This window comes from Bubalus kerabau, chromosome 1 (assembly GCF_029407905.1).
Source record: "Bubalus kerabau isolate K-KA32 ecotype Philippines breed swamp buffalo chromosome 1, PCC_UOA_SB_1v2, whole genome shotgun sequence".
NCBI classification, from domain to species: domain Eukaryota; kingdom Metazoa; phylum Chordata; class Mammalia; order Artiodactyla; family Bovidae; genus Bubalus; species Bubalus kerabau.
The window spans coordinates 66,047,049-66,056,422 of NC_073624.1; the positions used below are offsets into that span (position 1 = coordinate 66,047,049).

General features: G+C 43.3%; 1 pseudogene; it reads right to left on the reverse strand.

Moving 5' to 3' along the window:
• Positions 1-6,645, reverse strand: part of LOC129641624 (retinol dehydrogenase 16-like) — a 28,406-nt pseudogene extending 21,761 nt beyond the window's left edge.
• Positions 6,646-9,374: the final 2,729 nt, after the last annotated feature.

The window sequence follows — 9,374 nt, forward strand, 5'->3', positions numbered from 1 at the left end:
TGTGTTAGCAATTGTCCTGCTTAGTTTTGTATACCAAGGCCAAATTTGCCTGTTACTCTAGGTATTTCTTGAATTCCTACTTTTCCATTCCAGTCCCCTATGATGAAAAGGATATCTTTTTTTGGATGTTAGTTCTAGAAGGTCCTGTAGGTCTTCATAAAACTGTTAATCTTCACCTTCTTCAGCATTACTGGTTGGGACATAGACTTGGATTACTGTACTTTTGAATGATTTGCCTTGGGACGAATAGAGTTCATCCTGTCGTTTTTGAGATTGCACCCAAGTAATGCATTTCAGACTCTTGTTGACTATGAGGGCTACTTCACTTCTTCTGAGGGATTCTTGCCCGAAGTCATAGATACAATCATCATCTGAGTTAAATTTTCCCATTCCAGTCCATTTTAGTTCAGTTCAGTTCAATTCAGTCGCTCAGTTGTGTCCGACTCTTTGTGACCCCATGATTCGCAGCACGCCAGGCCTCCCTGTCCATCACCAACTCCCGGAGTTCACTCAAACTTACATCCATTGAGTCAGTGATGCCATCCAGCCATCTCATCCTCTGTCCTCCCCTTCTCCTCCTGCCCCCAATCCCTCCCAGCATCAGAGTCTTTTCCAATGAGTCAACTCTTCGCATGAGGTGGCCAAAGTACTGGAGTTTCAGCTTTAGCATCAGTCCTTCCAAAGAAATCCCAGGGCTGATCTCCTTCAGAATGGACTGGTTGGATCTCCTTGCAGTCCAAGGGACTCTCAAGAGTCTTCTCCAACACCACACTTCAAAAGCATCAATTCTTTGGCTCTCAGCCTTCTTTACAGTCCAACTCTCACATCCATACATGACCACAGGAAAAACCATAGGCTTGACTAGACGGACCTTTGTTGGCAAAGTGATGTCTCTGCTTTTCAATATGCTATCTAGGTTGGTCATAACTTTCCTTCCAAGGAGTAAACGTCTTTTAATTTCATGGCTGCAGTCACCATCTGCAGTGATTTTGGAGCCTGAAAAAATAAAGTCTGACACTGTTTCCACTGTTTCCCCATCTATTTCCCATGAAGTTATGGGACCAGATGCCATGATCTTCGTTTTCTGAATGTTGAGTTTTAAGCCAACTTTTTCACTCTCCACTTTCACTTTCATCAAGAGGCTTTTTAGTTCCTCTTCACTTTCTGCCATAAGGGTGGTGTCATCTGCATATCTGAGGTTATTGATATTTCTCCTGGCAATCTTGATTCCAGCTTGTGTTTCTTCCAGTCCAGCGTTTCTCATGATGTATTCCACATAGAAGTTAAATAAGCAGGGTGACAATATACAGCCTTGATGTACTCCTTTTCCTATTTGGAACCAGTCTGTTGTTCCATATCCAGTTCTAACTGTTGACTCCTGACCTGCATACAAATTTCTCAAGAGGCAGGTCAGGTGGTCTGGTATTCCCATCTCTTTCAGAATTTTCCACAGTTTATTGTGATCCACATAGTCAAAGGCTTTGGCATAGTCAATAAAGAAGAAATAGATGTTTTTCTGGAACTCTCTGGCTTTTTTGATGATCCAGCAGATGTTGGCAATTTGGTTTCTGGTTCCTCTGCCTTTTCTAAAACCAGCTTGAACAACTGGAAGTTCGCGGTTCACGTATTGCTGAAGCCTGGCTTGGAGAATTTTGAGCATTACTTTACTAGCGTGTGAGATGAGTGCAATTGTGTGGTAGTTTGAGCATTCTTTGGCATTGCCTTTCTTTGGGATTGGAATGAAAACTGACCTTTTCCAGTCCTGTGGCCACTGCTGAATTTTCCAAATGTGCTGGCATATTGAGTGCAGCACTTTCACAGCATCATCTTTCAGGAGTTGAAAGAGCTCAACTGGAATGCCATCACCTCCACTAGCTTTGTTCGTAGTGATGCTTTCTAAGGCCCACTTGACTTCACATTCCAGGATGTCTGGCTCTAGGTGAGTGATCACACCATCGTGATTATCTGGGTCATGAAGATCTTTGTTGTACAGTTCTTCTGTGTATTCTTTCCACCTCTTCTTAATATCTTCTGCTTCTGTTAAGTCCATACCATTTCTGTCCTTTATTGAGGCCATCTTTGCATGAAATGTTCCCTTGTTATCTCTAATTTCCTTGAAGAGATCTCTAGTCTTTCCCATTCTGTTGTTTTCCTCTTTTCTTTGCATTGATACCTGAGGAAGGCTTTCTTATCTCTCCTTGCTATTCTTTGGAACTCTGCATTCAAATGGGTGTATCTTTCCTTTTCTCCTTTGCTTTTCACTTCTCTTCTTTTCACAGCTATTTGTAAGGTCTTCCCAGACATCCATTTTGCTTTTTTGCATTTCTTTCCCATGGGGATGGTCTTGATCCCTGTCTCCTGTACAATGTCATGAACCTCCATCCATAGTTTATCAGGCACTCTATCTATCAGATCTAGTCCCTTAAATCTATTTCTCACTTCCACTGTATAATCATAAGGGATTTGATTTAGGTCATACCTGAATGGTCTAGTGGTTTTCCCTACTTTCTTCAATTTAAGTCTGAATTTGGCAATAAGGAGTTCATGATCTGAGCCACAGTTAGCTCCTAGTCTTGTTTTTGCTGACTATATAGAGCTTCTCCATTTTTGGCTGCAAAGAATATAATCAATCTGATTTCAGTGTTGACCATCTGGTGATGTCCATGTGTAGAGTCTTCTCTTGTGTTGTTGGAAGAGGGTGTTTGCTATGACCAGTGTGTTCTCTTGGCAAAACTCTATTAGCCTTTGCCCTGCTTCATTCCGTATTCCAAGGCCAAATTTTCCTGTTACTCCAGGTGTTTCTTGACTTCCTAGTTTTGCATTCCAGTCCCCTACAATGAAAAAGACATATTTTGGGGGCGTTAGTTCTAAAAGGTCTTGTAGGTCTTCATAGAACTGTTCAACTTCGGCTTCTTCAACGTTACTGGTTGGGGCATAGACTTGGATTACTGTGTTTGGATGTGGCTTATGACAGAAGTAAAGTCCGATGCTGTAAAGAACAATATTGCATAAGAACCTGGAATGTTAGGTCCATGAATCAAGGTAAATTGGAAGTGGTCAAACAGGAGTGGCAAGAGTGAACATCCTAAAATGTGGGTGTTCACTCTTGCCTCTCCTGTTTGACCACTTCCAATTTACCTTGATTCATGGACCTAACATTCCAGGTTCTTATGCAATATTGTTCTTTACAGCATCGGACTTTACTTCAATCACAAGTCACATCCAAAACTGGGTGTTGTTTTTGCTCTGGTTCCATTTCTTCATTCCTTCTGGAGTTATTTCTCCACTCTTCTCTAGTAGCATATTGGGCACCTACTGACCTGGGGAGTCCATCTTTCAGCATCATATCTTTTTGCCTTTTCATACTGTTCATGGGATTCTCAAGGCAAGAATACTGAAGAGGTTTGCCAGTCAATTCTCCAGTGGACCACGTTTTGTCAGACTCTCCACCATGACCCATCCATCTTGCATGGCCCTACATGGCCTGGCTCATAGTTTTGAGTTAGAGAAGGCTGTGGCCCATATGATCAGTTTGATTAGTTTTCTGTGATTGTGGTTTTCATTCTGTCTGCCCTCTGATGGATGAGGATAAGAGGCTTATGCAAGTTTCCTGATGGGAGAGACTGACTGAGGGGGAACCTGGGTCTTGTTCTGATGGGCGGGGCCATGCTCAGTAAATCTTTCATCCACTTCTGTTGATGGGTGGAACTCTGTTCCCTTTCTGTTGTTTGACCTGAGACCAAAGTATGGTGGAGGTAATGAAGTTAATGGCAACCTCCTTAAAAAGGTCCCATGCACGCACTGCCACACTGAGTGCCCCCGATACTGCAGCAGACTACCACTGACCCACGCCTCTGCTGGAGACTCTTGGACACTCACAGACAAGTCTGGGTCAGTTTCTCGTGGGGTCACTAACCTCTCTCCTAGGTCGTGGTGTGCATAAGGTTTTGTTTGTGCTCTCCAAGAGTCTGTATCCCCAGTCCTGTGTATGTTCTGGTGGCACTATGTAATCATTAGCTCTGGGCTTAAAGAAAATAAGTTTCATGTGAGGAAGACAAGACATTGTAGAAAAAAATGTTTGTCCTCTTTTCCTTCCTGACAGCCCTGGACTCCTTATCAACCTACCTAAGAATGAACTCTCTCACCATGACGCTAAAGACATCAACCACATGGCCCCTCACCTTATGCACCAGGGGCAGAAGACTCAGGGTCAGGTCAATCATCCCCAACAGGTTCATGTACAGAATCTTCACAAAGTCCCATTTGGTCAGCCACTGGTTGGGTGCAGTAGGCGTGAGATGCCAGCATTATTCACCAGACCCAGAGTCCTAGGAAGAGTGATGGTGAGAGGGCAACACTGTTCTGGGCCAGGAGAAAGGACCCGTCTTGGTGCCAGGTCACCTTCCAACTCAGGAACGACTTTAAGAGAGAGGCTGCAGAGGGAGCAGCTGTAGCAGAGACCCCCATGCTCCTGAGGGTTTGGGGAGACCAGAGCCTGAGAGCAGTGGGAAGACAGGATATGTGCCTCCCTCCTGACTCTGTCTTCAAGGCCTAGCCCACTACCTGGTGACAAGGGGCAAGAACCCCAGAGAGGGTGAAAGTGAGGAATGAAGATGAGGAAATCTAGTGAGTCCATAATCTGGCACTCGGAGGTTGACGTTCTGGCTTTTGACAGTTCATGTGGTCTTTGCAGTCCTGATAAATATTCCCCTGCATTTTCAGATTATCTAACAATCTTCAGGAGTGAGTGCACAACACCTAATATGAGGGAAAGAGAGGAAAACATAGAGAGATGATAAAGAAGGGAGAGCAAGAAAAGAAATCATGGATAAAAGACAAAAACAAAAAGATGAGTAAAGTCTGAGTGCAGATTGGTTTGGAAGAACAGACCTGACATCTCAGGTTTGGGAAACTTGTTGACAGGACTGGTATTGACCTCTAGACCTGGGCTTGAATCAGCCACATCAAAACTGAGCTTACTCCTACAGGAATCTGGGGATTCAAGCGTAGTCTATCAGGGGGACACACCTGCCTCTATTAAACTATTAAACCCTAAATTGATTTATACTTTGCCTTAGAAAAATTCACCCTCTCCTCCCACACACAGGAGGCCACTCTGCCCCTTTACCCGCAATTCACAGGTCACCCAGATTCATGGAACCTGTTTGCAAAACACAAAGACAAATACCAAGAGCTTAAAGACTAACCAACAGAATTCAGAGCCAAGAGCAGAGTCATGGGAGTTGGGCACAAGCGGTTGGAATTATTAACATACAGATTTAGTTCATCTGCTGCTCAGTTCCAACACTGCACTTGGAGGAATGTATACCCTCCCACCATATTTGACCAATGATCATATTAATACATGTGATTAGAGTGTAGGGAAGTAGGGAGAAAGAAGTTTACCAATACATCATTTATGTTGAATACAGTAAATAACATGTGGGAACCAATTACATTCATGCCATGATGTACTTCTGAATAAGCAGTGCTATTCTAAAGTACATAATATTCTTAATCATTATTTATTTGGTTTTGAAGAAATTTTTGTTATGTGTAAAATTGTTTACCTTCTCAGTGGAAAATTATACTACACATTATAGGCAGAATGTAACATGGATGTGAAAAACGTTATCAGTTCATATCTGTCGTGGTGTGATTGGTGTGACCGTAGTTTTTAATCTGTGTACTTCTCCCATTTTCCACAATAATCATATTTTACATGTATTCTAGAATGAAATTATAGAATTTTTACTCTATAGAAATTTATAGAAATTTTACTCTATGATACATAAAAATTGTGGTAAAAACCAAACATACACACACAAAGAGAAAAACAAAAAAGAGAGAAAGTGACCCCATAGTAGTTTTCTGACCTTCTTTAATGAAGGCTTCAGAGCTCAGTGTCATCACTGAAATTGGGTGACACTGAGCCCCAGGTAGGATGACTACGGGTCACCAGCAAGATCATGGTCAAGGGCTGAGAACACAGCCCAGCTCCAGCCCTGCCCCCAGCCAGCCATGCACCTTCCAACCAGAATCTCCTCCAGGAAGTCTGATCTGATCACCCTGCTCACTCAGCTTCAAGAAACTCAGACCTTCTGCTGAGAGGAGGGGACACCAGACAAGAGGTCTGCAAGGCACATTCCCATCAGGGAAAACTCTCCCCCAAACTACAGAGCCTCCAGGTCAGGAGGTGGGGGTCGGGGATGGAAGAGGCTCATCTGGTCAGCTGAATGCGGTGAATAAGGCAGGTAGGACTTCACATCCTGAGAAACACCTTGGAATCTTCTCCCTGGAGCTGTCAAAGGGTCTCCCCTTCACAGAGACAGGAACCATCTGTCCCACACATACTCCTTCACCCACGGGGCTGCTGCAACATTGCTCTCTGTCTTTGTGATGTGGCGGATCCCTTTCTCTGGCCTCTCTGAAGTCTGGTTCCACAGCTGCTCAACCCCAGACTCCATCAGACACGCAGCTTGGACCCTCAAGCCTCTCAGGTCCAATGCCTGGCCAGCAGGTTCCCAAAGCCTGAGCCACAGCCTGTGATGAAGACGAACTTGTTGTGGAGTTGGCTAACCATCTGCCTCTCTCAGTACCAGGGCAGGTAACACAGGCCATCAACACTACCAGGTTCAGCCACATGGCTTTGCAGGGGACAGACCCCCAGAGGCTGGGGTGAAACTAGAATCTGGCTAGTGTTCAGACATGAGGAATTAAGAACACATATGATGTTGGTTGGCCAGTCAGGCTCCAGGTCATCTGGCATGGAGTCCTCAGGCTTATCCTGTTCATTCTCTTTGGTGACTACTTTTAATATAAATTCTGGCCCCAACACGTTTTTTATTTTTTTAATACACTTGACCCATTTCTACCAGATGACTTTGCACTTGAAAAACAACCCTTTAAGGATGACAGTAGTTTACCCAGTCTCATTTTCCTGGTTTTCCTACTCCTCTTTATTTCCTTCCAGCCACAACTCCCCTCCCCACCCCTACATCCACACATGTAGAACCCTTACATCCCAGATTTCATGGATCACAACCATCTTCTAACATTTATTTTATTTACCTCTGGGACCTGGATCTCCTCATTCTTATAAAAGGAACACAGTGAAATCAAGTCATCTGACTTCAAACCCAGCTCTGCTGCCAACTTTTCCTCCTCTGACTCAGCTCACAGAATTCCCTCCTGAAGGTCTAAGTCCTCTCAGTCTCTCTAGGATTGGAAGGCAAAAGAGAATAAGGTCTCTCCTGTTAACAGTGGTACTATGGACCAGAAAGGTGTTCAGAAGAGCAGTGGGGGTGTCTGAGGAAAAGAAAGGGGACACAAAGGGAATGAGGGGACACAGACAATGGTGAGACTTCTCCCAGATGCTGGGATGGGTATTTGCAGGACTCACAGAAAGCCACTCCAACAGTTTGAGAGGCTAACAGGCCGGAAGGCCAGGGTTCTCCAGAGTGTCAGACATTTTTTATCTCTCTCTTCAATGGCAGGATGAAACAAACTAGTGTTATACTTTTTCTCCTTCTCTATACAAATTTAAAAAGAGGTTGCTCTTAAAATTCTGTGTTGCCATAATGACACCTGGTTCCACCTGAACATAACTTTTCTCAAACCTTGAGCTAACCAATGCATTTTTCTTACGGAAATGTTTATTTTAAGCTATGTTAATGTACTGTGTATACCCTCAACTCTGTCTTCAAGTCGGTTCCCCCTAAAGGCTCTGAACCAACTTGACAAACCGTGCATTGACAATACTCATACATTGTTCTCCTAAACTATGTTAATAAAACTATATATATATATATATATATGGAAATCTGCCTTTCTTCAAGATTCATGTCAATCATTTTTTGCCCCTGGATGACTCACCTGGTGCCATTCTCTGAGTTTTGAGACATTTCCTTTCTTTAATTAGTAGACTGCTAGGGAGGCCTTACAAATAGCTGTGAAAAGAAGAGAAGCAAAAAGCAAAGGAGAAAAGGAAAGACATAAGCATCTGAATGCAGAGTTCCAAAGAATAGCAAGGAGAGATAAGAAAGCCTTCCTCAGGTATCAATGCAAAGAAATAGAGGAAAACAACAGAATGGGAAAGACTAGAGATCTCTTCAAGAAAATTAGAGATAACAAGGGAACATTTCATGCAAAGATGGCCTCGATAAAGGACAGAAATGGTATGGACCTAACAGAAGCAGAAGATATTAAGAAGAGGTGGAAAGAATACACAGAAGAACTGTACAACAAAGATCTTCATGATCCAGATAATCACGATGGTGTGATCACTCACCTAGAGCCAGACATCCTGGAATGTGAAGTCAAGTGGGCCTTAGAAAGCATCACTACGAACAAAGCTAGTGGAGGTGATGGTATTCCAGTTGAGCTCTTTCAAATCCTGAAAGATGATGCTGTGAAAGTGCTGCACTCAATATGCCAGCACATTTGGAAAATTCAGCAGTGGCCACAGGACTGGAAAAGGTCAGTTTTCATTCCAGGCCCAAAGAAAGGCAATACTAAAGAATGCTCAAACTACCGCACAATTGCACTCATCTCACACACTAGTAAAGTAATGCTCAAAATTCTCCAAGCCAGGCTTCAGCAATACGTGAACCGCGAACTTCCAGTTGTTCAAGCTGGTTTTAGAAAAGGCAGAGGAACCAGAAACCAAATTGCCAACATCTGCTGGATCATCAAAAAAGCCAGAGAGTTCCAGAAAAACATCTATTTCTTCTTTATTGACTATGCCAAAGCCTTTGACTATGTGGATCACAATAAACTGTGGAAAATTCTGAAAGAGATGGGAATACCAGACCACCTGACCTGCCTCTTGAGAAATTTGTATGCAGGTCAGGAGTCAACAGTTAGAACTGGATATGGAACAACAGACTGGTTCCAAATAGGAAAAGGAGTACATCAAGGCTGTATATTGTCACCCTGCTTATTTAACTTCTATACGGAGTACATCATGAGAAACGCTGGGCTAAAAGAAGCACAAGCTGGAATCAAGATTGCTGGGAGAAATATCAATAACCCAGATATGCAGATGACACCACCCTTATGGCAGAAAGGGAAGAGGAACTAAAAAGCCTCTTGATGAAGGTGAAAGAGGAGGGTGACAAAGTTGGCTTAAAATTCAACATTCAGAAAACGAAGACCACGGCATCTGGTCCCATCACTTCATAGGAAATAGATGGGAAAACAGTGAAAATAGCGTCAGACTTTATTTTGGGGGGCTCCAAAATCACTGCAGATGGTGACTGCAGCCATGAAATTAAAAGACGTTTACTCCTTGGAAGGAAAGTTATGACCAACCTAGATAGCATATTGAAAAGCAGAGATTTTACTTTGCCAACAAAGGTCCGTATAATCAAGGC